At 42.3% G+C, this 14,377-nt stretch overlaps 1 long non-coding RNA gene across 1 annotated transcript; it reads left to right on the forward strand.

Annotated features, from left to right (window-relative positions):
- On the forward strand, nt 5,349-6,097 carry LOC109224537. The gene is made up of 2 exons (XR_002067709.1): nt 5,349-5,798; nt 5,883-6,097. It is a non-coding gene; the product is annotated as an uncharacterized LOC109224537 (long non-coding RNA).

Raw genomic sequence — 14,377 nt, forward strand, 5'->3', positions numbered from 1 at the left:
GGGGAGTGAGAGTGTTGTCCAATGGTGCTTTGTATTCAACAGATGTAGAAGGCAAATGTGTGGATATGGTTATCAAGTCAGGTACAATCAAAAGATGTTATAAATGTGTTCCTCGGTTTGTTTAATTGTATTTGTTTGTACTTGGCATGTTTTGAAGATTGGAATGACGAAGGCATTTTGTTCTGCTATCTAAACACTTTATCCTTTGTTACCCTTTTGAGCCTTATTTATTTTCTTTCATACCCCTCTTTTGGAATCAGTAGCAAAAATCAGAAATGCAAGCGTAGAGGATAAGTAAAGGAAAAGAGAGAAAAGAAAAATGAAAATGAAAAAGAAGAAGAAAAGAAAAGAGTAGAAAAAGAAAAAGAAAAAGGAAAAAGAAAAAAAAGAGAAGAAGAAAAGGCAAAAGAAAGAAAGAAAAGAAAAGAAGAGAAAATGGAAGGAAAAGAAGAGAAAATGGAAGGAAAAGAAAGAAAAAGTCACAACAACAAAGTAATTTCTATGACATGAACTACGTTCGACCTGATTCGTGTTAAGGATACGTAGGCAGCTTCACGGTTCGGTCCCACCAAAACAAAATCCAAAAGTCCCCAAGCAAAGAAACTGGGGCAAAAATTGTGGTTGTTATAAGAAATCTGATTCCGAAAGTTGTAATTTTGAACCCATTTGAATTGTTTTGAGCCTTTGATACCCTTTCTTTCTAACCCTATCCAAAAGCCCACGTTACGGTCCAAAGAAAGACCTTCCGACCAATCTTCGAGAGATGCCAAGTAGAGCAACTAGAGGTGATTCATATCAGGGGCAACACTCCGTTCTGAACAAAGAGAAGAATAAAATGAGAGTGTCTTATTGGTGAAAACCTTCACAGGCACCATAAGGCGATGGTGAGTTGAGAGAAAGAACAAAATCAGAGAGGCTTGATGGTGAAAACCCTTCGGGCACTACAAGCCGAATAAGGATTGTGAATTAGATTTGATAAGCGGAGCATTGAAGCCCGGTTTCACGGCAAAGGGTACAACAAAGCTGAACATCAGACTTGCATGACAGAATAGGCCACAGGTGCATGTCGTGGTCATTAGAATTGGTATCCATATCTGATAGGTTTCTACTTTGTAGTTTTCTTGTTAGGAATCATCTCTTTCCATTGTCCTTTACTCTGTTCCTTTTGTCTTGTTTACTTCCTCTTCCTGAGTCTGTTTGGTCAGAACAAGTGAGAAATGACTTTAAAATTGGCCACCAGCTTTCCAATTGCACAAAACGGGATTTGGCTAGCACATCAAAGTGGCATAAGTCAGGAAAGAATAACGCGGCACTGAGTTGGTAACAATCAACATGCCTTGGGGATTCATGCGAAATACAAAGGTTTGGTATATATCAATTCATGAACAATGCAACAGATAGAGGATGTTGGGTGAACGGATCAAAGCTATTATCTGTGATGAGGTTGACAGAGAAAGTGGTTAACCAATGAAAAGCAAGGTCTTCCGAGCGGAAATCAAAGTTATCATGGAAAGTGAAGGAACAATAGACCTCAAGGCCAAGGCCAGTGGTTTAAGTCAAGAAAGAACAATATACGCACTGAGTAGGTGGCAACTGACGTGCTTTGGGATTCATGTGAAACACAAAGGGTTGGTAAATGTCAGTTCATGAGCAATGCAACGGATAAAGGGTATTGGGTCTGTACGGAGAAGAGTTATTTTCTGTGATAAGGGTGGCAAAGAAATTGGTTAGTCAATAAGCAAGCAACGTCTTTTCAAGATGAAATCAAAGTTATCATGGCAAGTGAAGGAGCAATCGCCGCAAAGTCAAGTCCACGAACTAACCACCATGTTTAAACTCACAAGTTTTCTTTGTCTGAAACAGGGACGGAAGATATGTTCATACCAAAGCTGGGAAGCTTGAAATTTTCAGGTGTAATGCCCCAATTCTGCTTACGCAAAGGCTATTGAGAAGATCACATATCACCCCTAGGAGAAACACTTCCTAGTCAGGGTTTTCAAGTTATATTTTGTTGTAGGAGACGCACTTCCTAAATTGAGATTTTACCCTTAGGAGACGCACTTCCTAGTTTGGATCATGTGAGTTTGAGTCACTGATGGTTTTACCATAGGAGACGCACTTCCTAGTTTGAGTCATTTAAGCTCGGCCCTAGGAGACGCACTTCCTAGTCTAGTTCATTGAAGTTTTACCTGTAGGAGACGCACTTCCTAATCAAGGTCTTTCAAGTTATTCTTTTAGGAGACGCACTTCCTAAATTGAGAATTCATTCATAGGAGACGCACTTCCTAAATTGATAGTTCATTCATAGGAGACGCACTTCCTAGTTTGAGTCATTGAAGTTTCACCCGTAGGAGACGCACTTCCTAAGTTTATTTTCACCCATAGGAGACGCACTTCCTAAGTTTATTTTCACCCATAGGAGACGCATTTCCTAAATTGATAGTTCATTCATAGGAGACGCACTTCCTAGTTGAGTCATTGAGATTTTACCTATAGGAGACGCACTTCCTAAGTCGATTTGCACCTGTAGGAGACGCACTTCCTAAATTGATAGTTCATTCATAGGAGACGCACTTCCTAGTTCGAGTCATTGAAGTTTCACCCCTAGGAGACGCACTTCCTAAATTAAGAGTTCATTCATAGGAGACGCACTTCCTAGTTTGAGTCATTGAGATTTTACCCATAGGAGACGCACTTCCTAAATTGATAGTTCATTCATAGGAGACACACTTCCTAGTTTGAGTCATTAAGATTTTACCCATAGGAGACGCACTTCCTAAATTGAGAGTTCATTCATAGGAGACGCACTTCCTAAGTTTATTTTCACCCGTAGGAGACGCACTTCCTAAGTTTATTTTCACCCATAGGAGATGCACTTCCTAAGTTTATTTTCACCCATAGGAGACGCACATCCTAAATTGAGAATTCATTCATAGGAGATGCACTTCCTAAATTGAGAGTTCATTCATAGGAGACGCACTTCCTAGTTTGAGTCATTGAAGTTTCACCCATAGGAGACGCACTTCCTAAATTGATAGTTCATTCATAGGAGACGCACTTCCTAGTTTGAGTCATTGAGATTTTACCCATAGGAGACGCACTTCCTAAGTCGATTTGCACCTGTAGGAGACGCACTTCCTAAATTGATAGTTCATTCATAGGAGACGCACTTCCTAGTTCGAGTCATTGAAGTTTCACCCCTAGGAGACGCACTTCTTAGTCTGGGTCTTTCAGGATACACCTGTAGGAGACGCACTTCCTAAATTGATAGTTCATTCATAGGAGACGCACTTCCTAGTTTGAGTCATTGAAGTTTCACCTGTAGGAGACGCACTTCCTAAATTGATAGTTCATTCATAGGAGACGCACTTCCTAGTTCGAGTCATTGAAGTTTCACCCCTAGGAGACGCACTTCTTAGTCTGGGTCTTTCAGGATACACCAGTAGGAAACGCACTTCCTAAATTGACAGTTCATTCATAGGAGACGCACTTCTTAGTTTGGGTCATTGAAGTTTCACCCCTAGGAGACGCATTTCTTAGTCTAGGTCTTTCAGGATACACCTGTAGGAGACGCACTTCCTAAATTGATAGTTCATTCATAGGAGACGCACTTCCTAGTTTGAGTCATTGAAGCTTCACCCCTAGGAGACGCACTTCCTAAGTTGATTTTCACCCATAGGAGACGCACTTCCTAAATTGATAGTTCACTCATAGGAGACGCACTTCCTAGTATGAGTCGTTGAATTTTTCAACCCTAGGAGACGCACTTCCTAACCTTGGTCATTTAAATTCACCCTTAGGAGATGCGCTTCCTAGTTTGGTTCATTCAAGTTTTATTTTAGCAGACGCATTTGCTAGTCAAAGTTTTTGGTTTTACTCGTAGGAGACGCACATCCTAGTCTAGTCTTTAGTTTACTCTCATCATTGCATCAGTAGTATAAGTGGTTTACAATTTTGCTAACAACTCACAAATCTTCCTAGTGCAAACTGGGGCAGAAAATTTTGTTTGTTCTGTTTGTTTTGATTGCAGGCACCCATATAGAAAACAAGGGAACACAGAAAGTTTCAGCATTCAGGCGCCCACCTGGAGAACAAGGGAAGACAGTTCAAGTTTCAAGGGAAAACAATTCAAGTTTTGAAGGAAGACAGTTCAAGTGTTAGCAATCAGGCGCCTACCTGGAGAATAAGAGAATTCACTTCGGAATGCAATTCAGGTCAGCAACAAAAGAAGCTCGCGGCAAGAATACGAGGCAACAGTCTGAGGTGATCAACAGAAGTTAGTCACAATAAAGAAAGAAAAAGGAGAAAGGCAAGAAGTTAATCCAAATGCAGAAGTTGATGAAAGATGTGGGCTGCTCAAGACATGGCCAAGGCCACAAACACTGCATGCCTGGTCCTGATCCGAAAAGCCGAAGCAGGATGAACTAGCACCTGCAACTAGCAAGCGCCAAGGTTCAAATCTAAAGTCTGCATGAAGAACCATTCAAAACTTAAGATCAAGCTTCAGAAGACTTATAGATAGGAATCTTGTAACTCATAGTTGTCAGGCTTATCTAGTATTTTTCATTTCATTTGATTTTGATGTAATAACAGGACCGCGGACCGGAACCTCGGCGGAACGGCACCTCGACTGGCTCTCCACCTCGGCATACTCCATCACCTCACTCACCTCTGAACTGCACGTAGCCTGATTCCTTTATAGCCAAGGATATGTAGGCAGCTCAGATACCAGGGCTTGGTCACATTCCCCTTTCTCTTAGTTTTAGTCTCTCTAAATAAGGGTCGGGTCAAAAAACTTGTCTAGTCGTTCTTTGTCTGAAAATACTTCGTATTTCCAGTCAAAGAGGGGCAGCTGTAGACATGTGATTTTTTACCCTCCCCAAGATTTTTTATATTTTAGCCCGTAAATATTTAATTTAGGTCTAATATAGCTATTTCAACTCATTTTGACTCTTTTACTTTATTTTATTACCAGAAATGAAAATTACAAAAAATATTTTAGTTTATGTATTTTTCATAAATTTGAAAAAAATACAAAAAATAGTACCCTATTTTTATCTTTATATAATTTCGAAAATACAAAAATAGTTTCATGTTTAATTTAATTAATTAGGATTAGTTTTGACATGGTATAGTATTTCTATTTTATTTTAAAAGACATTGTGTAGTCTAGGGACCCTTCTAGACTCTTCTTTAGGACAAAAAATAAATAAAAAGACCCTAAGGACTTAACACAAAAGGACCTAGGGACTAATTGGCAAATACACAAAAAAAAAAGACCTTAGACCTAATTCCGTGTATATAAACTAATGCTTATCAGCTAAAGGAGCAGAGACGAAAATACAGAATACACAAAAATAACGCTGAAGAGCTTAAAGGCTGCGCAGCTTTTCAACAGAGAAACGACCCCAACCCCCAAACCCTCGTCTCCCTCATCCCTAGCCTCAGAAAATCAGTAACTACTAGACCTCATTGACTGAAACCCGCCGGAAAACGATCCTTTCCTTTCCAGTTCGGTCACACACAAACTCAACTGAAGAAACGACCTTAACCCCAATTAAAATCCTAGCGGAAAACGCGCTTGATCAACTCCGAACTCCAACCATTAGAAGCAGCGAAATCAGCTGCAAATAGGTCTCAAATCGTTCAAGTACAAGCAGCTTTTTGGTCGAGGTTTGAGTCACTAGAATTGGGTCCGATTGCCATCGAGTTCGAGTTCGACCGAGTTTCCGTTCGTTAGTTTCCGGTCCGGTTCTCTGTTTTGGTTTGGTTTCGATCTCCTCTACTAGAGTTTTGAGGTTAGTTCTTAATTAAATTTTAATGATCCTTCTTTGTATATATTGATATTGAATGGAGATCTGTTGGTTTTTTGGTCTATACAGTGGTGTGTGTGGGAGCTGTTTCCATTTGAGTTTTGTGTTGTCACAATGTCAATGACTACTTATCTTTCTCCTTGTGAAACCTGTGTCAAGGAAATATGTTTTCACCGATTATTTGTTCTTATTTGGTTGTAGAATTTCAAGTTTCATGGATAATGTAGAAGTGAAACTATCACTTATCATATTTAGAAATTTAATGTCTAGATTAGCTTGAACGACGATCTCAGCTCCAACTTCTTTTATTTGTCTTGTTGATCCAATATACCGGCTGTCCCAGCTTGTTGGTATTTCTGTGACTTAGATATTTGGCTAAAATTCAAGGATGAGGTTGTGACATTAGGCACAGGTGTACCATTAAGTTACATGTGCATAAGTTGTATGTATTTGGTGAAATCTTATGTTACATCCATAAAGACAAAAGTAAGATTGTAACTTGTAATAGGGAAAAAGAATTTGATTCTTTTGCCGTGCCTGTTTGCATAATTTCTGATCTGGAGTGGTGAATTTCGGGGTGTAAAATGTCAATTAGAATTGGTTCTGCAGGATGCATTTGTATTTGTTTGCTAATTTTAAATATGTTACAACAAGATGGTTTTGGAATAAACGTCCCTAAATTTTCAATTATCTGCTTTATTACTGGGCGCGCTTGGAGTTTATTACGATTCTTTTAGAGTAGATTGAGGTGCGCCATGCCGAACAAAAGTGACAATTGCATGGCCCTCATTTTATTTAATCTTGAATTGATCCTTAGATTCCGAGGCGTGCCATTTAGCAAATTCCATGGCCCTCGCAAAGTGCAAACGTGTAGTTGCTTTAGGCGCGTGTTTAATAATATTACTTTCCTAAATTCGGGTGCGCATTTATGTGACCCAAATCCAAATCTCAACGATGTTAAGATATGTCAAAAACCACGGGTGCATTTATGTGACGTGGTTCGAGACGTGTTTTAACGACGTTGCAATTCTCTTTAAAAGTAATAATAAAAGCAGCTAAAAGTTAAAATTTGCACATAGGTTAATAATTGTTTAAAATCAGATAATTTAAGCCGAATATGACAGTTGAGCGACCGTGCTAGAACCACGGAACCCAGGAATGCCTAACACCTTCTCCCGGGTTAACAGAATTCCTTACTCGGATTTCTGGTGCGCGGACTGTTAAACAGAGTCAATCCTTTCCTCGATTCGGGATTCAAACCGGTGACATGGGACACCATAAATCTCCCAAGTGACGACTCTGAATCTTTAAATAATAAATCCCGTTTTGATTGTCCTTTAATTGGAAAAACTCCCTTTATTATACCCTTTCGGGGGTGTAGTAAAAAAAGGAGGTGTGATACCATTTCGACTTAAGCTTTCCCGGAAACAGACGTAATTGGGAGTTGAACAAAAGAACCAAATCACCCACTTTGAACTCCTTGCCTCGAACATACTTGTCATGTAGGTACTTCATCTTGTCCTTATACAAGGACGCACTGGAGTAAGCATGAAACCGGAACTCATCAAGCTCGTTGAGTTGCTCCACACGGAGATTTGCTGCAACATCCCATTCAAGATTTAGCTTGCTCAAAGCCCACATTGCCTTGTGCTCTAACTCAACCGGGAGATGGCAAGCTTTCCCAAACACCAACCGATACGGAGACATACCAATCGGAGTCTTGTAAGCAGTTCTGTAAGCCCACAAAGCATTATCCAGTTTCTTTGACCAGTCGGTCTTATTTGCATTCACCGTCTTTGACAATATGCTTTTGATCTCCCTGTTGGAGAATTCAACTTTCCCAATAGCTTGATGATGGTAAGGGGTAGAAACCTTCTTCCGTTTTTGGAGCACCACCAATGTGGCACCTACCTGCATGTTAGTGAGACAAGAGGAAAGAATAACTAGCAAAGTTGAAATAGGACCTAAGAATTCATACCTGAGGTGTGGAGGCAAAGGCTTCAACTCCAACACGGGAGGTTCCTCGATTGAGGGCTTTGTTGGGGGAGTTTTTCTGTTCTCATGATCCAGAGAGAGCTTACAGGGCTCATAAGAATAAGACCCCATACCATGTAAAGCATTGACACACACCACCCTTCCTTCATCCTCATTGACATCAAGGTTCAACAATACCGCTTCTAGAGGATCCTCCACATTGATCATGGCACTAGTATCATCACCGATAACCTCCATGACAAGATCCACAAAAGAGCACACTTCCTTACTATTTGGCTGCTTCATTGATTTGCACACATGAAAGACCACTTTTTCATCACCCACCTGGAAAGTGAGTTCCCCTGCTTCCACATCAACCAATGTCTTCCCAGTTGCAAGGAAAGGTCTTCCCAAAATTATAGGCACCTCATAATCGACCTCGCAGTTGAGAATCACAAAATCAGCAGGCAAGATAAATTTGTCCACCCGGACAAGAACATCATCAATAATACCAAGCGGCCTCTTCATTGTTCTATCCGCCATTTGCAATCTCGTTGAATTCGCCCTCGGTTGCCCGATACCCAAAGTTTTGAACACGGAGTAAGGCATCAAATTGGTGCTTGCTCCCAAATCACATAGTGCCTTTGCAAAGTTTGCACTCCCAATGGTGCATGGAATGGTGAAAGCGCCGGTATCTTCTAGCTTTGGAGCCATCGAGTGCACAATTGCACTAACTTGGTGAGTCATCTTGATGGTCTCACAATCCATGGATCTCTTCTTGTCACCAAGTCTTGCATGAACTTGGCGTAACCCGGAATTTGTTTGAGAGCCTCCACGAAAGGGACATTAATTGATGAGCTTTTCATCATGTCAATAAATTTCTTAAACCGGTTCTCATTTTTCTGATTGAAGTATTGTTGGATGCCAATTGCGCATCAGAGTCGGCGTTCTTTTTCATCATCTGTTCAAACATAATTTTGATCCTCCCCATTTTATTGTTTGATGAGCTAGGACCTTGGGATGGAAATGGGGGTAGGTTGTTTGGTTGTTGATACATTGGGGGCCTTTGAAAGCCTTGACCCCGATCTCCTTGATTGCCATTGTTCCAACCACCCTGATTGTTGTTTCCGCCCCAATTGTTGTTGTTGCCACTCCAGTTGCCCTGGTTGTTCTGATTACCCCAATTCTGATTTTGGTTGTTGTTCCCCCAGTTGCTATTCCCTTGTTGTTGTTGATTCCCCCAATTTCCTTGGGATCTCCATTGTTATTGTTGGTTAGAAGCATTTCCCCTTTGGCCTTGATAATTGTTCATGTACTGGACTTCTTCATTCTGCTCATCATACCCATTATCTTGGTTGAACCCACCACTATCTTGGTCATATTGATCTGGAATCCCTTGGCTTTGTTGACCTCTTTGTCTCCTTTTGTCGACCAACATGTTGACACCCTCCATAGCATTTACTTGACGTGGTGCTTGAACCTGCTGTAATTGTGCATTTGCTAACTGGTTCATTGTTGTTGTTAGCTCCGCTATTGCTTGACCATGGTCGTGGAGCTCTTTATGCAAGTGAATGACCGTGGGATCACCCTGTGGCACATTAGCTCGACTTTGCCAAGCTGAGGAAGTGTCCGCCATCTGATCCAATATCTCACAAGCCTGATCATACGGTGTGTTCATGAAATTGCCCCCCTGCGAGCTGGTTCACCATACACTGATTTGTTGTGTTAATGCCACAGTAGAATGTCTGTTGTATCATTGCCTCGGTCATATCATTATTTGGACATTCTTTCATCATAGCCTGGTATCTCTCCCATATCTCATGAAGTGGTTCGTTGGGCTCCTGTTTGAATGCCAAGATCTCATCCCTCAAAGTCGCCATGTGACCCGACGAGAAAAACTTTTCTATAAACTTGTCCACGAACTCATCCCATGTATGGATGGTATGGTTGGGAAGTCTCTCCAGCCAGTCCAATGCTTTCCCTCGAAGTGAGAAAGGGAATAATCTTAACCGCAATGCATCTTCTAACACATTCGTCTGCTTGCTTCCCCAACAGGTATCAATGAAGCATTTAAGGTGTTTGTACGCATTCTGATGGGGAGCTTCTTTGAAGTACCCTCGTTGCTCCAATAAAGTCAACATCACGTTGGTAATTTGAAAATTGCCCGCCCGGATCCGGGGTGGAACAATTGCACTGGCATAGCCCTGGTTTGGAAGCACACAAGGTACAGCTCTTGGAGGTGGCGGGGGAGGGTCTGGAATATAGTCATTGGCCTGTCGGCCTCTCCTTTGTCCTTGAGGCACTAGAGGTACCTCCTCCTCTCCATTATCATCAACCTCCTCCCCCGGTGGAATATCTCCAAGAGGAGCATTGTTTGTCATTTTTATACCTGTATTGATGATTCGCCCAAGTCAGTAAACTAGAAGGAAATAAAAACAAAACACAAAACTAGATAGATAGATAGATAGCAAAAATCGTTTAGCTCCCCGGCAACGGTGCCAAAAAAAATCGGGTCCAACCCTACACCACTATAGAGTGGCAAGAGCGGTCGATGCAGCTTTTACCCGAGAAGGTCGGGATCGAATCCACAGGGAGCTAGAATAAGTTTGGGATTGGGTTCCTATCTAAACTAGCAATGCGCGATGTAATTGTTTACACTTCCAAACATGCTTTGATTTTTTAACTATTCTAAATTTTATACTAATGATGCAGGAAATTATAAGTATGATATTTTTTTTTAGGGTTTTCTTGATTGGTAAAGAGGCACTAGGGAAGTGACTTGCTCCTAGGTGAGTATCTAACGGGATCTAAAACTTAGGGCAATTTGTTATAGCTGGGATCGTGATATAGCCAATGTACGAAACTACTCACTCTATACCTCTCGGTAGTTTGAGTGACTATGCCCTAATTGGCTTTCTCAAGTCCAATTGGGTGTTCAAATTTGTGCAAGCAAAATTGGCTCAAGTCGAGTATTACTATCTCTACGTTTAACTCTTTAATTGGGGTTATCAATCTCTTGAATGAGATCGAATGCACCCTAATTCCTTGTTGGCCTGAATTTCCTAGACTTGGACTCTCTTTCTCAAGAAGAGCCTAAGTCAAAAAGGCACAAATTAGTGTTTGCAACCACCAATTCAACATTAAAAGCACAAAACAGGCCAAATATCATTCACCCATAAACATCTAAGCCCTAAAATAAGAGACCCATTAAATACCCACACAAAGGTTGAGCCACAACCCTAGCTAAAGGGTTAAGCTACTCATAATTGAAGAAGAAATCATAGATTGAGATGAAGAATAACCCATAAAATGTAATTACAAGTTAAGATTCTAAGATTAATTGCTAAACAAGCTACAAAATTACTCAAAATAGGTAAAATACGACGTTCACGTGCTCAGCTACAGATAAAATGACCTAAAAATCTGAAAAAGTAGTATTTATACACGGCTAAATTTTCTAGATAAAAATGCCCCTGACGGAGGTACCGTTGCAGCGGTGAGGTTACCGCGGCCGCGTAAAATCAATCGCGGACCGCGGTCTTCAACTTTAGCTCAATCTCCAGTCTCTCTGAATCCCTTCTCCGAGGACCGCGGTAAAAGGACCGCTGTCGCGGTAGAGGTACCGTGGTCGCATAAAATCACCGCGGACCGCGGTGACTTGAAAATCCTTAAATATCATCTCTTTGAATCTTGCCACTGCGGACCGCGATAAAAGGACCGCGGTCGCGGTGGGTCTTCTGCGTCCTCGGTGGATTTTCCGCTGTAGCGCCGCTTTGACTTGGTCTTGAACTTGTGCAGGTTTCACTCTTTTTTTTTTTAGCTGGTTATGACATCCTTGTCTCTTTTTGACCAAACACTGCAAACAAGCATAACAAGTTAGCTTTGGGGAATACTTGTACACATTTTAGTCCAAAACTCAAGCAAAAAGGAGCATAAAATAGACTAGAATCTCTAGTTATCACTCGGTCAACATTATCAGGCCGAGGGTGGTGGAGCAGCTCGGACTGCTCGACCAGATCGTGCCCGCCTCTCGAGTGCTCAACGGATTCAACATGGCGAGCGAGACAACGAAAGGGGAAATCACCCTCCCGGTCAGCATGGCCGGCATAACCCAAAATGCCAAGTTTCACGTCATCGAAGGAGACATGAGGTACAATGCCTTACTCGGAAGGCCATGGATACACTGCATGAGAGCAGTACCATCAACTCTTCATCAAATGATGAAATTTTCGACAAAGGACGGAATAAAAATTGTGTACAGAGAACAGCATATAGTAAGAGAGATGTTCGCGGTGCACGATGTGGCGCCGGCATCGACGCCTTCAACATCAAAGGAGCTAAAGGACGAGCAAACAGGGAAGTAACAATCACAAGATACATTCTCGGCTACACCCGAATAAACGAGTAAAGGACCGTACCACTTCCCCGGAATTAACGATTGAAGCACATCGAGGCTCCAAGCGTCGTCACCACTAAGGTATAATCGTCCCCCTTTTTATTTTTACATCTTACACTAACCTGTGTACAGTTGTCCGATCGGAACAAACGAAGCGCTTTCTAGCTTGAAGACCTTAGGTTTTAAAACATGCGTTGCACTCTTTTCCTTCGATCGGGTTTTATCCCAAGAAGGGTTTTACCGGCAAGGTTTTAACGAGGCAACATCGATATGCTACCTTAGGAGAACTTAACAAGTATTCAAGGCTTCTCTTCAATCAACCTCGAATACTGGGGAGCATCCCCCCGGGAGATCACCCCCTCGAAGAAGTCAAGATAAGCCAAAAAGGGTCTCAATAGAAAAATGATGTATCGGGCCAAACGGTCGAATGAACCGTGTCCGCATAGAATAGTTGAACCCTTGACGACGAGAACATGTATACTTGTACCAAGTAACCAAATCTGTAAGACCTCAAGCAAGGCATGAGTTATACTTGTACCAAGTAACCAAAACTGTAAGACCTCGAGTAAGGCATGTCAAAATTTGTAAGATCTTACAAAAGGCATAATCCTGATCTTAAAGTTAAGGCTAAATATCCGAACTTATAAGACCCCTAAAAAGGCATACCCTCGATATAGACACCGAAGCTACTTCACTCGGGGACTAAAAGGCTACGGCCAAAAATGATGACTACGGTCACAAGGCTGTACCAGCCAAACTAGCGCGACTCGGGGACGCGCCACCGTCACCATAAAACTCACAGGCCTTCAAATTACTTTGAAATACTTGTGAAAAGAACCGGTTAACCAGGCTACCCTCAACATAAGCAAAATAGCTTCGATCACATCAGCTCCAAACCTCCCGAGGTGCTCAACCATCATCGCACAAACGGCTCGTAATCGAGGTCCTTATCGAACCGTCAAAGAGTCGGACAAACACAAAAAACTTCAACGAGGGAAAAATGAGCCTATACTACAGGTCGTACCGACCTTGCGCGTAAGAGCCACTGTCACCAGCCTATACTAGAGGTGATACCGACCCTGCACGTAAGAGCCACTGTCGCTAGTTTAAATTAATGGTCGTACCGGCCCAACGCGTAAGAGCCTAGACGCCAGCTTAAAATTCGAAAACTTAAGGGACAATAAGCTCGAGTCGAGATCCGACTCGAAGACTAAGCCCGAAACAAGTTAACTAAAAAATGCCTAAGGGCAAAGGCGTAAGAGCCTACCAAGCCTCAGGGCCGACTTACAAACCTAAGGGTTTTTTGCCTCGAGGCCCAGTTCACCTGGCTGAACATCGACATACATATGAATTCAAAACAGAAAGAGATGTACACGAGCAAAGGGAAATGCATGAAAAGTAGAACCAAAAGGCTTCCTTTTATACGTGTATACAAAGCTTCATCTACAAAGTTCTCTAAGAACACTGTACAAAGAATCAGAAAAGCAAGGCCTAGCCTACGCTCTTCTCGGGGACTGTGGCCCGTCGGCCTCTTCTTCATTATCTTCGGCATCGGACAAAAGGAACTTGGCATCGTATTCATCCGCCTTCGCCTGCGCTATCTCCTCCGAGTGATCGAAGCCCCTAGCATGAATCTTTCGAGAGTTTCCCTCCGAGATTTGCACCGAGTGTACTCATTGCTAGACGGCCACTTTCTTGTCTGCCTTAACTTGAATCTCTTCAGCTTCAGCTCGGGCGTCCACATCCTCGATCTTCATCTTCAAAAGCTCAGACTCGAGCCTTGTAATCATGCTATTTTGGACCGAGCTATTTTCGCGAGCATTTCGGAGTTGCACCTCGAGGGCAGAAGCCTTGGCCAAAGCTTTCTTCTTGGCCGCAACTTGGGCATCTGCCTGAGCCTTCAACTCAATACACTCGTGCTTGGCCTGACCAGCTTCACCCCAAAGGCATTCCGGGTCCTCTGTCTTTTTCTGTAACTGAAATATCAAAATGTTAATCTCCGAAGAAAGGAGAAGAAGCGTGCGCTCCCTCGAAACAAAGGTTACCTATCCCTCGAGGTAACTTACGTAGTTCTGGCTCCAACTCGCCTCATACTGCAGGTATACCAGCTCCTCTGCCTTTTGGTCACAATGCAGCCTGAGGGATTTCTCCCCGTCCAAGGCTTTCCGCAATCCAGCTTCACGGCGAAGCAGCT

Source organism: Nicotiana attenuata, chromosome 3 (genome assembly GCF_001879085.1).
Source record: "Nicotiana attenuata strain UT chromosome 3, NIATTr2, whole genome shotgun sequence".
Lineage (NCBI taxonomy): Eukaryota > Viridiplantae > Streptophyta > Magnoliopsida > Solanales > Solanaceae > Nicotiana > Nicotiana attenuata.